This window comes from Mus caroli, chromosome X, assembly GCF_900094665.2.
Source record: "Mus caroli chromosome X, CAROLI_EIJ_v1.1, whole genome shotgun sequence".
Taxonomy (NCBI): Eukaryota; Metazoa; Chordata; class Mammalia; order Rodentia; family Muridae; genus Mus; species Mus caroli.
Window position 1 is genome coordinate 107,341,692 of NC_034589.1, and position 22,116 is coordinate 107,363,807.

Below are 22,116 nucleotides of genomic sequence, written 5' to 3' on the forward strand. Positions count from 1 at the left end.
CTCTAGCTGCATATGTATCAAAAGATGGCCTAGTCGACTTTCACTACAAAGAGAGGCCCATTGCACTTGCAAACTTTATATGCCCCAGTTCAGGGGAACCCCAGTGCCAAAAAGTGGGAGTGGGTGGTTAGGGGATTGGGGGGTGGGTATGGGGGACTTTTGGAATAGCATTGAAATGTAAACGAGGAAAATACCTAATAAAAAATAAATTAAAAAAAAAACCCTCACATGATATGCACTCAATGATAAGTGAATTTTAACCCGCAAACTTAGAATACCCAAGATACAACTTGCAAAACACATTAAACTCAAGAAGATGGAAGAGTAAAGTGTGGACAATTTGCCCTTTCTTAGAATTGGGAACAAAACACCCATGGAAGGAATTACAGAACAAAGTTTGGAGCTGAGACAAAAGGATGGACCATCTAGACACTGCCCCACCCAGGGGTCCATCCCATAATCAGCCACCAAATGAAGGCACTATTTCATATTCCAGCAAGATTTTGCTGAAGGGACCCTGATATAGCTGGCTCATGTAAGGCTAAGTCAGTGCCTGGCAAACACAGAAGTAGATGCGCACAGTCATCTATTTGATGGATCACAGGGCCCTCAATGGAGGAGCTAGAGAAAGTACCCAAGGAACTGAAGGGGTCTCCAACCCTATAGGTGGAACAACAATATGAACTAACCCCCAGAGCTTCTGTCTCTATTTGCATTTTTAGCATTTTTAGCAGAAGATGGTCTAGTCAGTCATCATTGGGAAGAGAGGCCCCATGCTATTGCAAACTTTATATGCCCCAGTACAGGGGAAACACCAGGGTTAAGAAGTGGGAGTAGGTGGGTGGGTGGGGGGAGGGTATAGGGGACTTTCAGGATAGCATTTGAAATTTAAATGAAGTAAATACCTAATAAAAATTGGAGAAAAATACATAAAAATATTAACAAATTTAACAACAACAACAACAAAAATCACACACACTAACTTAAGATTCTATTCTTCAGCCACCACATCCATTGGCATTACAGGGAGATGGAAAGGATGGTAATATGGACATAGTCAGAAGACTCTGGGATCACATCAAGAATGAACAATACTTATTTTCCCCACTGCTGTTTATATACTGTTTAACTTTCTAAGAGAAATAGCACTAGTGTTTGCAGAGCATGGTCAAATATTATATTGGACCCATTATCTGAGTTCTTCCTTCTTCAGTTCCCTGGTCCTGTTTCTTTCTTTTTTGTCCTTCTTCTTTTCTTTTCTTTTCTTTTCTTTTCTTTTCTTTTCTTTTCTTTTCTTTTCTTTTCTTTTCTTTTCTTTTCTTTTCTCTTTTCTTTTTTCTTTTTCTTTTTTGTTTCTTCAGAGAATTCCTTCTGTGGCTTATTGCATGCCTGAAGTTTTCTGCAGTCCTGGGCCACAGCTGCATTAGTGTTTGTGCCAGAAAACGTAATTGCAGACTGTCTGGACCCCAAGATTCCTAGAAAGTCATTTCTTCTTATTATATTCGTGGATCCTAAATACCAATAACAAGAAGACTTATTATTTGTTCCTATCAGCCATATTTCTTCATAAGAATGAGTACAGTTACACTGTATTGATATTTTCATCAATACAAAATCCAATTGCTATTGTTTTCTCTCTCTCTCTCTCTCCTTCTCAAAATTTATTATTTCTTAAAACTGTGAAGAAGTAAATTGTTCTGTATTTTCAACTTCAGTATTAGTTCATATTTACCCTACTCTTAAACCAACTACTTATACATATCATACAACATTATCTTAAGTGTGCTACTTACTTTTCTGTTCCTGTGATAAAACACCATAACCAGGACAACCTACAGAAGGAAGGGTTTACTTGCCTTACAGTTTCAGAGAGATCAGAATCCATCATTGTTGGAAAGTGAATCACGAATGGATACTGAAGCATTGTGTTAAGAGCTTTTAACTCAAGCCAAATGTAAGGGAGAGAGAGAGAGAGAGAGAGAGAGAGAGAGAGAGAGAGAGAGAGAGAGAGAGAAGAGTACTAGAGCACCAGGAAAGTCATAAGAATTTGAAACTTCAAAACCCCCCTTTAGTAATATATTTCCTTCAATAAGACTATAACTCCCATGCCTCTGGAAACAGTATCACTAACTGTAGACAAATTGTACAAATATATCAGCCTATGTGTGACATTCTTATTCAAATTCTCATAGTTATAAATAATGTTATTGAATAACTGAGAACATTTTCTGGAAATGCTATTCAATGTTTCTTTTTATCAGTGATACAATACCAGATAATTATAATACCTATTATATGTGTTAAGAGTTTTGGTATTGAGTATACGTACTTTTGACTTTTGTAATTAAAAAATGAAATTTATTCCTTTAAAATATTGTGTTTATGGCAGAAAAAAGTATTTATCAGCATTTTACCAAATATTGTCTCCTAAATTTTACCTAAAGTAAAATGTTTTGTTTTGTTTAAATTATTTAAGTATGCAAGATTTAGTTAAGAGAAAAATAAAATTTCTTATGTTAAGAAGCACAGTTTGTATTTTAATGTAATAAGCTAACAACTTGTGGTAATTCAAATAAACTGAAGACAAATACTTTCAAGGCAGAGCATTCATAGTGAACTCTCTTTTCAAAAAATTAGATTTGTAGCTTTTTTACACCTTTGTTGGAAGTTTTTCTAAAAATCTGTACCTCTTGTTTATGATATTCTATATGTAAATCTATTTAATTTAATAAGGTTGTACTCAGTGTCAAACAAGTGAAGATGTCAACCTTATCCCTAGACTACTATCAATTTTGGTACTTTACTATGCAGTATTAAATGTAAACATTCATATTTTAAATCAGTATTTTAAATTGTGTCTATATTTTAGTACTGTCATTCTCATAGTAGTTTTACTGACAGTTAAGTATCACTTCAACTTTTCAAATAGTCAGTTTTATTATTTCAATATTTTTTAATTTTTAGTTTTTGAGACAGAGTTTAACTGGCATGGAACTCAGGCTATGCAAACTAAGCTGACCTCAAACTCATCAAGATTCACTTGCCTCTGCCTCCCAAGTGTTGAGAGTAAAGGTATGCTATACCATGCTTAATTATATTCTCATTTTTAATAAATTTCTGTTATGGCTATGGACTTGCTACATGAGTTTAACTGTAGTTAATTCATGATCTTTTAAATATTCTATTTTGTTTCATACATTCATTATATGCCATATGTAGCTTTCTAGAACTTAAAAAATGTGTTTCAAACATTTGCAATATAATATATTGAAGCGATATATAACCAACAACATAAGAGTGCTGCTTTGGTTGTTTATAAAATATACAATGGTACACACACAAGAAATACATATGCATAACTGAGCATACCCATGTACTACCTTTTCTATTAGAATGAAATTAATATTCTTTCTGTTGGGATAAAAAGTTTATGCAAAATTAAACAGCAGTATTTTGTTTGGTACTCTCAGATACTAAAATATGAATAAAAGAATATGTGTGATGGACAAAGGGAATGCTGATGTATCTTTAAGTTTTCTGAATTTAGAAGCCTTTGAAAATCAGAACATTTAGTGAACCTAAGTAATTGGGTCCTAGGAACATACCTGTGATGCAAAATAATAAAGTGCATACTTTAGTACCTTAGTTCATACTTGAATCTGTATGTTATTAAGAGTCAATATGATAGTTACATTATTTGTAAATTATTGATACAGATTGCTTTAACATTGGTCAGATACCACATACATGTATTCATTCTGCTCACAAGGGAACCAGAGAGGAGAATTGATATTTCAGTCCATCTCACCTTCATCACTGAATAAAATGAATTAATGCTGCACAAATTGCCTCCTTTGTTCATGAACAACATTATAAAAATGATTAATCCCAGAAAATATGGCTTAGGGTTCCAGAGAACTATTTTTTTTTGTTTCTCTATAGAAAAGTCTAAAATTTGTAGCACAGCATTGAAGCACTACTTTACAATAAAACAGCAAAATAATTGCTAACAGCTTGTGATGTTAATAATGCAGGAAATACCATCAACTCTAGCTGGTTTTTTTTTTTTTGTAGCCATTCATTATAATGGGAAAAGTTCCCATTTCAATAATAGACATACAAAATAATTTCATGTCTTGAACAATGTGCTTAGTGTTTTTAAAAAAAAATATTTAAAACCTGTTATGCTATTCAATTATATGGTTTTATTTAATATTAAGAATTCTAATAATGCTCTAACATATGCCTCCTTATTTTCTCCTCTGTTGGTGACTGCATTCACTCTGTACTGATTTTTCTTGCTTTAAATTGAGCTGATGATTATTTGGCATGCCTGGTTATAGAGAAACAGACTTTCAGCATAGTTGGGTGTCCTCATCAGTTTAACTAATTAACAGTAGCTCTTCCTGAATTCCTCAATTAGAGCTGTAATCCTGTTGTTAAAGAAAAAAATGTAGAAGGCTATTTAAAAATAATCACTTTAATCATGTATGAATGTCTTTTAAGAAGGAATTTTGGGTAATTTTGATATATTTTTGATATATTAGTATTTTAGAATACCTAAGGTAGGTATACTATAAATAGAAATAGAGAATACAAATGTTTAATGGGGAACGTAACATTTGTTTTAAAAACAACATTCTTTTGTTTCTTAAATTACTAGATTGTCCAAGGATATACTAGAAAATTAATATAACAGAATTGCTGTGCTAAGAGACAATTGTACAATTTGAGATTATGTACTTGCTCATATCTTCATAAGATATTTAAGACTTTTCATTCAGTATAATTTTTCAGTCCTTTGAAAGGGCCCTTTAGATATTTTATTGAACATATTTAGTAATGAGTTACCTAGAAAAAATTGTTATAGTTACAGCATATCAAATCAATGCCCTACTTTTTGACATTAATTACCATTTATCTCCCTCATTTCAGTAGGAAATGTGAAAAATAAACAGAATTTTCCTTCGAATTAATAGTTTACTCTATAAATCTGAAAGCATGCTGTATTATACTCACTGATTAATGAGACTCTCTCAAATGATGCCATTTGTCATTGTAATTCTACAGTAAAGGAAAATAGAATTGGTGGTGAAAGGAAATGAACTTTCATAACTTAACATAAAATTAATCTAATATTTTACCCTAAAAGCATGAAAATGAAACTTCTCATGTACAGGTAGAAAAAGAAAAATATTGTGTTTATAAACTATGAACAAATGCAGAGGTTTTCCAAGGTGGTATTATATAATGGTTATTAAATTTATGCTCAGAATTCCTTATAAAAGTGATATTGAATAAACATTTGATTATTTATCAAATTTCTACTTCTTTTTATCACATTCAAAACATTAAGAGGTTTAACTGTGATATAACTTAAAGACACTTATAACTCTTTATATGTATAAAACAGTATATATATTATATATATGTGTGATATTTAAGACACATAAATTTGCAGTAAAACTAAATTTGTTTTTGTATACTAATTTTAATTGTTTGAAGAGAAATTATAATAATGAAGTAGTTACCACATTATAGCTTCCCTACAATACTTACAAGTTGTCTTCAGACCATGTATATATAGCTATGAATTTGAGTCCTTGCTACATTGTTCTCCCATGGCCATATGTTTAAGCCTTGTCTCTGACTGTGGAGGGAACCTTGCTTCATACTTCAGTAATTTCAAGAAAAATTTCATAGCAATTGAGAGAAGCTCCTGGAAAGAATAAATTGCACCTTATACTGAACAGTATGCAAAGTTTGCTTAACTGGTTAGAACTTCAGAGACTGTGGAGATATTGAAATGTTGCAAGTACAGAACATAGTTATATTTTATTATGGGCTAACTTTAGACCCCTTAATAGCCATAACTTGCCTGACTCTGTGTGTGATTTAAGAGAAACCGTTGTCCAAAGAAATGTTTTGGTGGTATATATGGTATATATACCTGAACTTTTGTTGACATTACAGTGTTTAAATTACTGCAAGTTTATAGTAGGTTTTCAAATCAAGAAGCCAAATACTTCCAACTTTTATTTGCAATAATAATGTTTCCTTCAGATTAATTATGAATGAAAATTTCTCATTTGTTCTACAAAATAATTATTTGGACTTGATAGGTATTGGATATATGGATTAATTTTGTATTGTTGATGTCTAAAATATATTACATCTTCAAATATGTGAAGACCATATTTGTCTACTTAATGCACATACTTAATTTCTCTCAGTAGCATTCTACAATTCTCAGTGTGCAGGTTACTTTTTTTCTTTGTTTTAATTCTATTCCTGTATATTTTGGTGTTTTCCAATAACTACATTTGATTTAACTTTTATGAGTAGATAATAATAATAATAAAATATATCTTTTATCCCCAACCTACTTCCCTCCAGTTCCTCTGAATATCTACCCTTCTGCTATTCCAGCCCAACTTCATGTGTATTTTTTAGTTTTTATTTAAACACATGAGTACACTTAGTGCCATCTGTACTTGTAGGTTGGACCATCTACAAGAGTGTGGGTAGTCACTGTGGGCCTGCCTCCCTGACAAACCTGACAGTCCACTCTGAATCAGCTACAAATTGCAAATATCTCCTCAACTATGGATAAGCCTTCAGAACCCCATCTCCTAACAGTGTTTGGATATTGTCTGGCTTGACCTTCTGTAGGTATTGTGCTTGTATTTACAGACACAGAGTGTTGCTTGTGCTCTGGTCTGTTTGCCTCCTGACCCTACCTGCCCTTAGGGGTTGGAAGTGACATGGCACATAGTCAATGACACAGACTCCTAGAGCAGGTGAGAAATGCTGCAGCAAGCTCTCTGAATACTGCTGCAAGTTCCTTTAGTACCCTCCATCTGCATCCCCATTGGTCTCAAGAAAGCATTTCTTCTGAATAGCAGTTGCTGATTGGCTGGCATTGTCTGCAATATCAATCCTTGGTCTTTCGGGCAATACTCAGTTAGGTCCTCCTTCAGGAGATGCTTTTCTGGCTGTGCAGGCCCCCACCCCCAGTGTTTACATAGAGATGGATCTGCTATTCCTGCCTCAACTGATTTTATGACTAAAAGAATGTTCTCATGTCTAGAATGTACAATTTTAATGCATTCATCCACAATCTGGCTTTTTCAACCTTTTTGCTTATACAATGACTTCTGAGGTGTTTCCAGGTATGGTAGTATATGGGTCATATGGTATATCCATTTTTACCAGGAGGAACTTCTATACTAATTTCTACTAATTTCCACCAATGCTTGAACCAATTTGCTTTCCTGACAACAGTGGATAACTGATTCACCTTTCCCATATCATCAGAGTATTTATTGTCATTTTTGTTTTTATTATAAACTATTCTGAGTGGAGTAAAATAAAATTTTAATTTGCATCTTTCTGACAGCTAAGGAGGTTGGATATTTTGTTAAAAACCTCACGTACTTTTATTTTTTCTTTTGAAAACTTTACTTTTTTTTGTTTGTTTGTTTTGTTTTTAATTACATATTTTCCTCAATTACAATCAAATTCATAGAAAGAGGCAGACAAACTGATTAATCATAGCCTACATGGTCAGGAAATGCCCTTACTGAACATGACATCTAAGAGAGAAAAAGTAGATAAAGAATACCCCATTAATCTAGTTCAACTTCATGACAGGAGATTTCCCTAGGAGGAATCTAATATTAAGATTAATATCCATTTTTTTCTAATTGAAATCTAGAAAAGCAACACCAACAAAAATAAAAGCTGCTAGATAGGGTAATTAATTTCTGCATAAATAATGATTAAGTAATATTTTAAAATCTTAAAAGTAACACAGCCAAGAGGAGGAAATGACATTTTAAGATATTATGATACAGTAGTTATGAGATTAGGCTTTACAGACAAGCTGGAGGAATTTCAAATTCTACTCTACAACTCATTAGCTCCATAACTTATTCTAGCTAAGTAATGACTAAATCTCAGTTCCCTCATTCAAAATGCTAAAGAATTTCCTTCATGTAAATTACTTGGAATAATGTCTGATAAACAGAAAGCGCTGAAGAATATCATATCATTATTTTCATTTAAAACTTTCATTAATAAAATATAAAGTGATACATACAACATAAGTATATAGATCAATGATGTTTCACAAAAATCAATGGCCCCTGGTAATCAGAACATGAATCACCAGACTAAATATCTATGACACTTGAAGCTTCTCTTCTTGAATCCAAAGGTCATTACTATCTTCAATTCTAACTAATAAAGTAAAATTGACTTGTTAGAATAATGACTTCCAGAAGCCCTCTGTTACTAAACATTATTCTCCTGTTGTCATCCAGTTACTGGACTCTACCAGTTCCAGTTACAGGATTACCAGCTGCTGCACACAGAAGATCTGCTGTCCAAAGAGGAGACTAATGTGAATGCTTACAAAGTGAATCCCAATGATGAAAGTCAGCTACACCCCAAAATTGACAATGCCCCTAGACAGCAGGAAGCAACTTAAGAGATGCCCTCATTCCCTTTTCACCATCAGCTTCCCCGTCCCCCTTTTGTCTTCTCTTTATTATAAGGGAGGTATGTTGGTATCAGGACCTCTGAAACCTGTGACATCACATAGGCAACAGTGCAACCTGCACACCTGTTGCCAAGGCAACAGCCACCATATTCCCAGAATCCACTTGGCTCACCTCCCACCTTTACCTGTGACTATATCACCATCCATATATAAAGAATGGACCCTCTGATCTCTCTGCTTTTCTCTCTTCCCCCCTTCTCTTTCTGCTGCCACTTTGCCCTTTTCTCTCTCAATAAACCTCTCGTGGAACTGTTAAAAAAAAAAAAGAATAATGACTTCACTGTTCTTATGTTTATACATGGCTTAAGAAGCATTTTTACTAAGAATTACAATGATGCTGCTCTAATCTAAGTGTAAGTGTAATCTGATTGCATTTTTGTTGTCTTTGTGATTAAAGTTTTATATGTATATATATATATATATATGTGTGTGTGTGTGTGTGTGTATAGGCATTTTCACTGAGTTTTTTATATAAATATTTTGTTAAGATTCCTTCTAATATGTATGTATTTATTTATTTATTGAGTATGCTTTAAACTGAAACAGAGTTACATCATTTCCCATTATCCTTTTTTATCACCAGACCTTTGTAGCTATTTTTTCACCAACACATCCCATATGTCCTTCCTCATATCCTCTTTTTGCTTTTGTACTAGTAATTACATATGTACACAAACACATATTCATATGCATGTATGTGCAGACAGAAATGTATAAATAAAACTTGTTGAGTCCAGTTTTGTTTGTGTGTATATACATAGTTTCAGAAGTGACTATTCTGCATTGAGCAACCAATAAAGGTATCATCCCTGAAAAGGGTTAACTCTCATCCCAGGATTCATTATTAGCCTTTAATTCTTTGTCTAGTTGTAGGAACACATAAGAACCCCCAACCCTCTTCCCTTCTATTTAACACATCCATTGGTATTGGCATTGTTTTAGTCTTATGAATCAGTCATTTCTAGGAAAGAGTCTGTCTCACAGCAGACTTACTGGTATTCTGTCCCCTGCAATAAATTATTTATTTTTCAGATCTATTTCTTGAAAATATGTGTACCCAAAATAGAGCTTTTCACACTCCTAATATATTATGTTTTCAATTTATTTGTATTCCCATTTTAAAATATAGCCATATATTACTTATTCCTTGCAATTAGAATATCTTATGCATTTTTTTTAAACTTTTGATTTCAAAATTCTAGAGTTATATGTTTTCTCCTGTACATTATGTTTTACTTTTTACAATTAGGCTTATAATAATTTATGTAATGTGAAAATCACTTTTACTTCCTTAGATGAAGTGGTAAGATGAAAGCCATACCCAAGCTATTTGAAAACTTGGCTTGAGTTAAGCCCAGAGCATTTTCTTCTCCATCCTAACTATCCCTAGGTACAGGCCTGGAAGCTTCTAGCCTCCATGCAATTTAATCTCCCAAGCTGACTGATTCAATCTAGCTTCTCTCTGCTTCTGACTGAATTGCTCTGCTTGGCCTCATACAAATTTAGCAATCTCTTACAGTCTTCTGGCTCATTCTCAATCTCTTACTTATTTTGTCTTCATCTGTGAATAGCTTGTTGTCTCTATAATGTGCTCAAATTATAATAATTTAGAGGGAAATAAGACTCTATCATCAGATGTGATAGAAGCTATTTATGTTATTATATTATAACCACCACCACCCCCCAAAAAAATCGGGCTTAATTTTTTCCAGTATTTTGAAAGGATGACTAGGACTGAATTCTCAAGTAATGGCTGATTTGTTTATTAGAATAAATTTAAAGATATTCAACTCTGGTATGGCTATAGTTATTTACTCAGGTTTACAATAAGAGAGTAGAACAATATGGCAAATGTTGCTTGTCAGGGAGAGAATTGTGAGCAGATTCACAGTTGCACAAATGGGTTGTGTGGACAAAACATCTATAATTAAAAAAGAGATTAGTTGATTAAAAATAATTATGATATAATTAGAAATATGGCCTAAATGCAGAACTCCACCTATTGAAAGCTTCAGTTTGTGAAAAATTTAAATAATTTAATAGAAAATAACATAAGTTGCTAATGTCACTAAAGGGATTTCCCACTCAATAAAACTGACAATGGATCTCTCTCTTATGTTTCATAAACCAACATCAGTACAAATGTGGTGTTTGGGTGAGAGACTATACCTTGATCTGACAACTGAACTTGATAATGTTGTCCATGCTGTACTGTGTTTGCAGTCCTAAAATATTCAAGAGTGTTGGAATTATGAAGATTTAGAATCACAGAATATTTTTGAAGCCAGGCAATATATGGTAATGTCAAAGTGTATTTAAGGAGATAAAGAGTGGCTGTTGAATGAATCAGGGAAAGTGTTCAATATGAACAACTCAGATACCAGAAATATGGCATTTCTCAAAAGAAAGGTGAAGACATAAACTGGAGCCACCTCATAATGAATCCTATACATGCTACTGACAGCAGACCTAGAGACAAGGGTTTTCTTAAAACTGTTGGAGGTCGGATTATTCCATCATGAACCTTAATGATGCTTATTTGTTCTGCTGTGATTCATCACTACTTTGGTATGATGATATTGGGGCTGGGAAAGGCAAGTACTACACCATTAACTACCCACTTTGAGACAGCATTGATGATGATTCCTATGAAGTCATCTTCAAGCCAGTCATATCCAAAGTAATAGAGAGGTTCCAGCATAGTGCAGTGGTCTTGCAGTGTGGCTCAGATTCCCTGTCTGGTGATCAGTTTGGTTGCATCAGTCTGAACATCGAAGGGCATGCCAGGTGTGCAGAGTTCGTGAAGAGTTTCAACTTTCCAATGCTGATGCTGGGAGGAGGTGGCTACACAATCTGTAATGTTGTTCTGTGCTGGACTTACAAAATAGCAGTGCCCCTGGACACAGAGATCCCTAATGAGCTGCCATACAATGATTACTTTGAGTACTTTGGACCAGCTTTCAAGCTTCACATCAGCCCTTGCAATATGACTAACCAGAACACGAATGAATACCTGGAAAAGATCAAGCAGTGGCTCTTTGAGAACTTGAGAATGCTATCCCATGCCCTTGGGGTCCAGATACAGACCATACCTGAGGATGCCATCCCAGAAGAGGGTGGTGATGAGGATGAGGAAGACCCTGACAAACACATCTCCATCTGCTCCTCTGACAAATGCATTGCCTACAAGAAGTATTCTCAGATTCAGATGAGGAGGAAGAAGGTGTTTGAAAGAACTCTTCTAACTTCAAAAAAGCCAAAAGAGTCAAAAGAGAGGATCAGAAATAGAAAGATACTGAAGAGAAAAAAGAAGACACAGAAGAGGAGAAAACTAAGAAGGAGAAGCCAGAAGACAAAGGGGTCAAATAAGAGGTCAAGTTGGCCTGAGCAAGGTCTGCAGCTCCATATTCTCCCCAAGTTCCCCACTTTCCCTCAATTTCTCAGATTTTATATTTTCTATTCCTTCATGTGTTTACATAAATATATTAAATATAGCATCCCTGGGGACTAGATAGGAGCCAGAGACCAGAGCACGGGGCAATGGTGCTAGAAGGACTCTTCCCAGAGCACCTTTGTCCACCCCCAGCCCCCCTCCCCATTTGAGAGGAAAGAAAATACCCAGAAGAAAAATCCTGAACTGCCAAGTTCTTGATTAGGAGCTCTGTTAACATACCACTATTAAACATTTTAGGAGTGGTGAATGGGTCTTCTAGGACTCCTTTTCAGGTTTGGGTAAATCAGCCATTTTTAGATTGGTTCTGTTTATACATTTCTACCCATCTTGGACAAACAAACAAACAAAAATACAACTGATATTGCCATGTCTTCCCCGCAACCCCAGTTCTGTAGGTGGAGGCTGTTAGCCTAGCTTTGTTTTTGAGATATTTTAATTTTGTGAGATTCTTTGTAATAAAACAGCACATTTCTATATATAAAAAAAGTCACTATAGACATGAAAAGTGCTGTATCCAATGCTGAGTATCTCAACCATCTTCTGCCATTAGATTTGCTCTCACTCTTGTCTCTTTTCATCATGTCTTGCTTCCATTGTGGAAACATAGCTTTTTGATATTTGTTAAAGCTTTTAAGGGAAACAGATATCCTTTGTATCTTAAACTGAAATAATATGGTTAATATTGAAAATGTTTGTAATTCTTTGTACATTTTCTCTTCCTTCTTCCTTTCCTTGTTTGTACAAAGAATGTTCTGTATTCAAGGTCATTGGCAAGACTTGCTGTTCTGGCCAGTAGTCTCTGAGTCTCTGAAGTATAACATTATGTACTTCTGTAAAATCACGTAGAAACAAAACCAAAAAATTAATGTCAAAATCTGTTTTGAAAATCAAAGCAGCAAAAGACATTGCCTTATAATTTAACAATATATGGACAGATCTACAATATATTAACAAAAGCAAGGTATAACAATCTACAGCTAGGGCTACATAGTCTGACCCTGTCTCCAAAATAGAAACCAGAAGAATTTGCAAATACACCTAGATAATACCTAGAGATACTCACAACATATGAGGCACCCATAAATTTGTGGGTGAGTTTTCAAATTAGCCAAAAAATAGCTGTGAAACATGGGTCACAGAGATTTTACAATTTTCTCTTCTAATGTGTGTGTGTGTGTGTGTGTGTGTGTGTGTGTGTGTGTGTGTGTAAATTAACTGTTTTCTGAAGACTTTCAGGGTACTGAGGTAAGCCCTACCGTGTTAAAGTTATTCCAAATAATGAAGAAAGAATATGACAGTGGGACAAAAGGGCTCAAGAGAATTTTTAGCAAAGTAAGATTCCTTTAAGACAGTTAATTATGTTCCCTGGACTGGAGAGATGGCTCAGCAGTTAAGAGCACTGACTGCTCTTTCAGAGGTCCTGACTTCAATTCCCAAAAACCACATGGTGGCTTAAAACCATCTGTAATGGAGATCTGATGTACTTTTCTGGTGTGTCTGAAGCCAGTGACAGTGTAATCATATACATGAAATAAATAAATAAATAAATCTTAAAAAAAAAGTATGTGCCAAATGTCTATTTTAGAAGTTACTAAGTCCCATGATGTTCAAAAGAATGCTATGACTAAAACACTCAAAACAGTTCTTGTAGCATTCTTTTTCTAGTTGTAAAGCAGAATGGTTCTCAATGTGGTAAGATTATTAAGTAGGAAGCTCGAGGCCATGGGTAAGCTACTCATCCATGAGTTGGTGGCCAGTAGTGTCCTTATACTTCTCACACCAAACAGAATATTGCCAGTTTAATTATACTTCAACACAAGTGCACTTCAGGGCATGAAGAAATCAATTTGGATCTGGTGAGATAAAAAAAAAAAAACACCAGTTTCATCTAAAAAGGAATAAGGGATCATTTATTTTGGAGCCATTTTGAATGACCATGTCCTGGAAACACTGAAGTAGATTAGCCCAAGTTACAAGAAGAAGGAGTTTCATGAAGTCTTGTAGTTTTACAGAAAGAAGAAGTCATTGTAATTCAAGGAAAGTTTAAAATACATTGAGGTGTATATGAAAGAGGTAGTTCCAACAATATGTGTGAAGCTTTTTTATAGGTCAAGATTAGAGTCTGCCACAGTCTTAGTGGTCTCCTAACTTAATAGATTCCAAAAGGTTTATATCTATTAATCACAAGATGTTTATTCCTACATGGAGTTAGACAAGGAATAGCTATTTAGGAGTCTAACAATAACCTGAGAAAATGTAATTGCTTTCTAGTTCGGCAAGATTCCAACTCATCCACATCATGACAGTTCTAGGCAATCAGGTTTTACAGACATGGATTTTTCCCAGAAAATTTCATTCACAATCCCATGCAACTGATTGGCATTCATATTACTACACACGCGTGCACACACACACACACACACACACAGACACACACACACACCAAACCAAACCAAAACAAAAAAAAGAGAAACAAACAAATTAACAAACAAACAAAAACATCACAGCTCTCATCTTATAGGGAGTAAGAGACATTCTTGAGCAATTGTGAGTGATGATGACCTGGAAACACAATATAATTAGTATATCCCAAATTCCATGTTCCATTGTTGAAGTAGTTTCATGGAATTTTTAAAGTTTTACAGAACAACAACAACAACAAAATCCTCACAAATGGAAGAAAACTAAAATGCATTGTTGTGTCTAACAGAGAGGCATGTACAACATGGTGGAGAATGCATTTTTGTTAATAGGCCTGAGATGCTATCTGATGACATTCTTAGATTTGGGGTTGATAGAGGATAGTGGTCTGATAACCTAATAGATTCTAACAGACTTCTGTCTATTAAGTAAAAAAAAATAATGTTAATTATGACACACAGGTGGGCAAGGAATGAATGTCCCAGACATCTAAAATAAGCCAAGGTAAGATGATAAGCCTCTGAACCCGAAGCATTCCAATCCCTACATAGCACTGAAAGTTTCACTAGTGTATCAGTCTCTGCAAACATGGCTTCATTTCAAGAGATTTTGTTCATTGTTAGATAAGGGTTCTTTTAAGGAATTTTCATTCTTGGTTCTGAAGGGTGCTGTGAATGAATTCAATTGAATCTATTTTTTAAGATCATGTATTTTTATAAACTAAATATCATACAAAATAAATGAAAATAAATGAAATCAGCAAAGTAGAATGAGATGTGAATATGAAAACCCAAATGTAAATTTATTAGCAAAAGTCTTGACTAATGATACTTATCTGGAATGAAAGCAAGGGCACAATGAACAAAATCATAATTAGACAAATATGATTATATTAAAAACAAACTCTCATCACACCCAAGTAAACAAATAACAGTGAGTAAAGATGCAACTCTCAGGAAGGGAAGGAATGTAACTCAATTGCAACATAATGCACTAACATTTTAAAAAGGTAGAACCTAAAAAGACATTGTTTTCATGAAGGCTTACAGACAGCAAACAGTTACATAAACATGTTTAACATCTATAATTTTCAATGAAATGTAATTCAAATTTCAATGGAATATCATACCAAAACTGTTAAGATAGTTATTGTAAAATATCATAAAAAATAACCCTTGGCAAGGATTGGAGAAAGGAGCAGGAATTGTTGTATTCTGTTGAAAGGAATGCAAATTACCACAGACACTAGAAATAGAAAGCACAAGAAAGTTTCATGAGAAAAATTAAACAACAACAAAAACAAAAAACAAAAAAATACAACATAACTAGCCCATGATCCATCAGTCGTACTTCTTGGTAAATAGTGAACAAAAATGAGATGAGTATTTTGAAGAAAATTTTATACTCAAAAAATCAACAATTGCTAAGATATAAAGTCAACTTTTATATCCGTCAATGAATGAATTTTTAAACAAAATGATATATCTACACTATAGATTATTAACTGAAAAAATCATATCCATTATAATAACATAAATAAAAGTAAAGATATATGTTTATTTGATATATTTAGTGAAGTGTGAGACATAGAGAAATATGTAATCTCAATAGTGTATGGAATCTAAAATAATTAAACTCAGAGTTAGAGAAATGCACAGTGGTTATTGAAAGTTGGGGAGTGAGTTCCAGAAGATTTTTTCTAAAATTTTATTTCTATACAAGGAATAAATTTGAGATCAATTTTATGTAACGGTAGCTATACTTAACGGCAATGTGTTGAATCCTTAGGATAAAATTAAGAGATGGAACCTGTGAGATGCAGTTAAAGCATGTGGAATCAAGCTTTGGACCTGAGTATAATTCCTATAACAAGTGAGGTGGAAGGAGAAATCTGGCACTCCCTTGATGCATAATCTTCCTTCCACGTGCATAATGTCAAATGTAACACACATGTACACACACACATGCACACACAGGTAGTCACATACACATTCATCCATCCACAGAGATGCATTAAAAAGTAAATGTTATAATAATAAAATTATTAAAAGATTTGGTTTCATTTGTTCTCAATCCAAGAATTATATGATAAATAAATGGGTAGTCTGGGCTGACATCTGTAGACTTTTGAGGTTTGTAGAAAATCTCTCGCCTTCTGGTTTTCATAGTATCCACTGAAAATTCAAGTAATATTTCAATGGGCCTGGCTTTTATGTTTTTTTTCCACTGAAATATTAATAATCATTGATTGTTCTGTTTATTTAATGTTTTGGTTGTTCTGTCTTGTATGGAGTTTCTTCTTTGGTCATTTTTCTTATGGTGTTCTCTATGCCTCTTGTACTTTGGTGGGCATCTCTTTCTTTAAACGGGATTTTTTTTCTAAACTTTAAATATGCCCATGTTTTCTTTGCCTTTGACTTAGGTTTCTACTTCTTCTAAACCTATTATTTATAGGTTTGGCCCTTTCATGGTGTTGCAGATTCTCTGGATGTTTTGTGTCTTTAATTTTACTGTATTTAAAATTTTCTTTGATACTCATTTCAAAACCTCTCTTTATATCTTTCATTCTGTTTATCAGGTTTTGGGTTGACTTCCTGAGATTTTTATTGTATAAATTTTATTGTAGTTTGGCTTTTATTTGATGGTTCTACATATTATCGGAGGAATAGCTGAGGGTCATATCCTAAAATGACTTTAAGAACTCTGGGTATGTACTAAGAGGCTCAGTCCCAAGAAGGAAAAATGGACTGAGAGGAAGTGCATATTACTTTAAAAGTTTGATCAAATTTATTAGAACCAAAAGCTAAGGCAAATTCATATTCAGGTATTTTTACAAAATTTTAATTTATGTCTTTTTATCTACTTATCAAAAGATTGAAAACATTATTTTATAGTTTCCTCTGCTCAGAGGTAAGTTAATTAAGATTAAGGATGGATAAAATATGATATAATTATAATATTAAAGTTAATAGAAGAATGGCTGTCCAAAAAAGGACCTGTCAAGAGTGCACAGGGCACAGGAACTACAGAGTAGCCTGCAAAGGATCCTTCTGCTCTCCATCTGCACCCTAGAGCTATGGCTGTCCAAGAGCCCTGTGGTTTTCCAGGAGTCCTCGCACTCTTAAGCCCACAGGTGAGATCACCACTATTGCTCCAATAACTGTTCAAAGAGGGACTGGCCAGGAGTGTAGAGGGAACAGAAACCACAGAACAACAGGGGACAGGATCCTTCCTGTCTCCATCTGTGCCCCAGAGCTAAGACTGTCCTATAGCACTCCATACCCAAATCCCTCCCCTAGTGCTGACACACCTAAGATCACAGGCTTCATAAGCCCACAGGAGGGACAAGCTCCAGTTAGAGCTGGCAAGACCAACTAAGACCAGACACAACCAGATGGTGAGAGGCAAGGACAAGAATATAAGCAAAAGAAACCAACGATCCTTGATGTGCATCATCATAACACAGTCCTCCCACCACAGCAAGTCCTGGATAATTCAACACACTGGAAAAGCAAGATCCATATTTAAAATCTCATGATGATGATAGAGGACTTTAAAAAAGACATAAATAACTCCCTTAAAAAAATACAGGAGAACACAGGTAAACAAGTAGAAGCTCTCAAAGAAGAAACACACAAAAAAAATGTCTTAAAGAATTATTGGAAAACACAACCAAACAGGTAGAGGAATTGAACAAAACCAATCAGGATCTAAACATGAAAATGGAAATGGAAACAATAAAGAAATCCTAAAGAGAGACAACCCTGGAGATAGAAAACCTAGAAAAGAGATCAGGAGTCATAGATGCAAGCATCACCAACAGAATACAAGAAAGGGAAGAGAGAATCTTAAGTGCAGAAGAGACCATAGAAAACATTGACCCAACAGTCAAAGAAAATGCAAAATGAAAAATCTCCTAACCTGAAACATCCAAGAAATCCAGGACAAAATGAGAAGACCAAACCTAAGAATAATAGGTATAGAAGAGAGTGAAGATTTCCAACTTAAATGGCCAGTAAATGTCTTCAACACAATTATAGAAGAAAACTTCCCTAACCCAAAGAAAGAGATGCCCATAATCATATAAGGAGCCTACAGAAATCCAAATAGATTGGGCCAGAAAAATTCCTCCCATTACATAATAGTCAAAACACCAAATGCACAAAACAAAGATAGAATATTAAAACTAGTCAGGGAAAAATATCAAGTAATATATAATGAAAGACTTATCAGAATTATACAAGACTTCTCACCAGAGACTATGAAAGCGAGAAGATTCAGGGCAGATATCATATAGACCCTAAGAGAACACAAATGCAAGCCCAGGCTACTATACTCAACAAAACTCTCAATTACCATAGAAGGAGAAAACAAGATATTCCAAGACAAACCAAATTTACACAATATCTTTCCACAAATCCAGCCCTACAAAGGATAATAGATGAAAACTCCAACACCAGGAGGAAAACTACACCCTAGAAAAAGGAAGAAATTAATCTTCTTTCAACAAACCCAAAAAAGGATAGCCACACAAATATAATTCCAACTTTAACAACAAAAATATCAGGAAGCAACAATCACTTTTCCTTAATATCCATTAACATCAATGGGTTCAATTCCCTAATAAAAAGACATAGACTAACAGACTGGATACATTAACAGGATCCAGCATTTTGCTGCATACAGGAAATGCACCTCAGTGACAAAGACAGGCGCTACCTCAAACTAAAAGGCTAAAAAAACAATTTTCTAAGCAAATGGTCCCAAGAAACATGCTGGAGTGGCCATTGTAATGTCGACTAATATCAACCTTCCACCAAAAGTTACCAAAAAACATAAGGAAGGACACTTCATACTAATCAAAAGAAAAATCTACCAAAATGAATTATCAATTCTGAACATCTATGCTCCAAATGCAAGGGTACCCACATTCATAAAGGAAACTTTACTAAAGCTTAAAGCACACATTGTACCTCAGAAAATAGTAGTTGGAGACTTCAATAGCCTACTATCAGCAATGGACAGATCATGGAAACAGAGACTTGTTGAAACTAACAGAAATTATCCATCAAATGGATTTAACAGATATCTACAGAACCTTTCATCCTAAAACAAAGGAATACACCTTCTCAAAACCTCATGGTACCTTATCCAAAACTGATCACATAATCAGACACAAAACATGCCCCAACAGATACAAGAACTTCAAGTTCCTGAATAAAGAAATTGAAGAGGACCTTAGAAGATAGAAAGATCTCCCACACTCATGGATTGTCAAGATTAATATAGTAAAAATGGCCAACTTGCTGAAAGCAATCTAAAGATTCAATGCAATACCCATAAAACTTCCCACTCAATTCTTCATATAGTTAGAACAATTTGCAAATTCATTTGGGATAACCAAAAACCTAATATAGCAAAACTATTTTCAACAATAAAAGAGCTTCTGCGGGAATCACAATCCCTGACCCCAACATGTATAACAGCACAATGATGGTATAAATTGCATGGTACTGGTACAATGACAGACAGGTAGATCAATGGAATAGAATTGAAGACTCAGAAATGAACCCACACACCTATGGTCACTTGATGTCACTTGACAAAGAAGCTAAAACCATCCAGTGGGGAAAAGTCAGCATTTTCAACAAATTGTGTTGGTTCAACTGGTCCTCAGCACTTAAAAGAATGCACATCAATCCATTCTCATATCCTTGCAGAAAGCTCAAGTCCAAGTGGATCAAGGACCTCCACTTAAAACCAAATACACTGAAATTAATAGACAAGAAAGTGGGGAATAGCCTTGAACACATGGGTAAAGGGAGAAAATTCCTGAAGAGAACACCAATGGAATATGTTCTAAGAACAACAATTGATAAATGGGACTTCATAAAATTGCAAAGCTTCTGTAAGGCAAAGAACACTGTCAATAGGACAAAATGGCAACCCTCAGATTGGGAAAAGAAATATCTTTACCAAACCTATGTCTGATACAGGGCTAATATCTATAATATACAAAGAACTCAAGAAGTTAGACTTCAGAGAACCAAATAACCCTACTAAAAATGGGGTACAGATCTAAACAAAGAATTTTTAACTGAGGAATACTGAATGGTTTAGAAGCACCTAAAAAGCTGTTAAACATCTTTAGTCATCAGGGAACTGCAAATCAAATCAATCCTGAGATTTCACCTTATATCAGTCAGAATGGCTAAGATCAAAAACTCAGATACAGCGGATGCTGGTGAGGATGTGGAGAAAGGGGAACACTCCTCCATTATTGGTGAGATTGCAAGCTGGCACAACCACTCTGGACATCAGTCTGGTGGTTTCTCAGATAGTTGGACATAGTTTTATCTGAGGACCCAGCTATACCACTCCTGGGCATATACCCAAAAGATGCTCCAACATATAGTAAGGACACATGCTCCACTATGTTTATAGCATTCATATTTATAATAGTCAGAAGCTGGAAAGAACCCACTGGTCCTTCAACAGAGGAATGGATACAGAAAATGTAGTATTTTTACACAATGGAGTACTACTCAGCTATTAAAAACAATGACTTCATGAAATTCTTAGGCAAATGTAAGGGACTAGAAAATATCATCCAGAGTGAGGTTATCCAAACACAAAAGAACACACATGGTATGCACTCACTGATAAGTGGATAATGGCCCAGAACTTCAAAATATCCAAATTACAATTCACAGACCAGATGAAGTTCAAGAAGGGAGACGAAAGTGTGGATACTTCGGTTCTTCTTAGAAGGACAGAACAAAATACCCATGAGAGTGGACACAGAGACAAAGTATGGAATGGAGTCTGACAAACAGGCCATACAGAGACTGCCCCACCTGGAAATACATCATGTATACAGACACCAAAACCAGACTCTATCGTGGATGCCAATACATGGATGCTGGCAAGAGTCTGATATAGCTATCTCTTGAGAGGCTCTGTCAGAGCCTGACAAATATAGACATAGATGCTTGTAGGCACACATTGGACTTAGCACAGGATCCCCAGTGGAGGAGTTAGAGAAAGGAATGAAGGACCAGAAGGGGTTTTTCAACCTCATAGGAAGAACAACAATAACAACCAACCAAATCCCCCACTGTTCCCAGGGAGTAAACCACTAATCAAAGAATACACACTGAGGGACTCCATGGCTCCCGCCACATATGTACCAGAGGATGGCACTGTTTGGCATTAATAGGAGGAGTAACACTTGGTCCTGTGAAGGCTTGATACCTCAGTGTAGGGGAATGCCAGGGTGGTGAGGTAGGAGTGGGCCATTGAGTGAGGGAGCATCCTCATAGAAGTAGGGAGGGGTATGGGAGAGTGGGATTCAGAAGGAGAAACTGGAAAAGGGGATACCATTTTAAATGTAAATACATAAATTATCCAACAAAAAACATTCATGGAAGGTACTATTTCACTGTGAATGATTTCACATTATTCTATCAGAGAGTTATGTGTGTTTCCATGTGTGTGTCTCTGTGTGTGTGTCTCTGTGTTTGTGACTTTGTTTACTCTGTATTTTGTATTGAAATCCAGTATATGCATATTTATAATTTTGGATGAAATTTTGAGTAAGTTGAGTCAAAATAACTTTATAAAAAACTCAACAACACTTCTGGCAAAATAGGTGTAGTGAGTGGTTTATTATTTTCAC

The 22,116-nt window shown here is 34.8% G+C and overlaps 1 pseudogene; it reads left to right on the top strand.

Moving 5' to 3' along the window:
- The first annotated feature begins 11,081 nt into the window (after positions 1 to 11,081).
- LOC110286353 lies at positions 11,082 to 11,932 on the top strand (annotated as a pseudogene).
- The last annotated feature ends 10,184 nt before the right edge of the window (positions 11,933 to 22,116 follow it).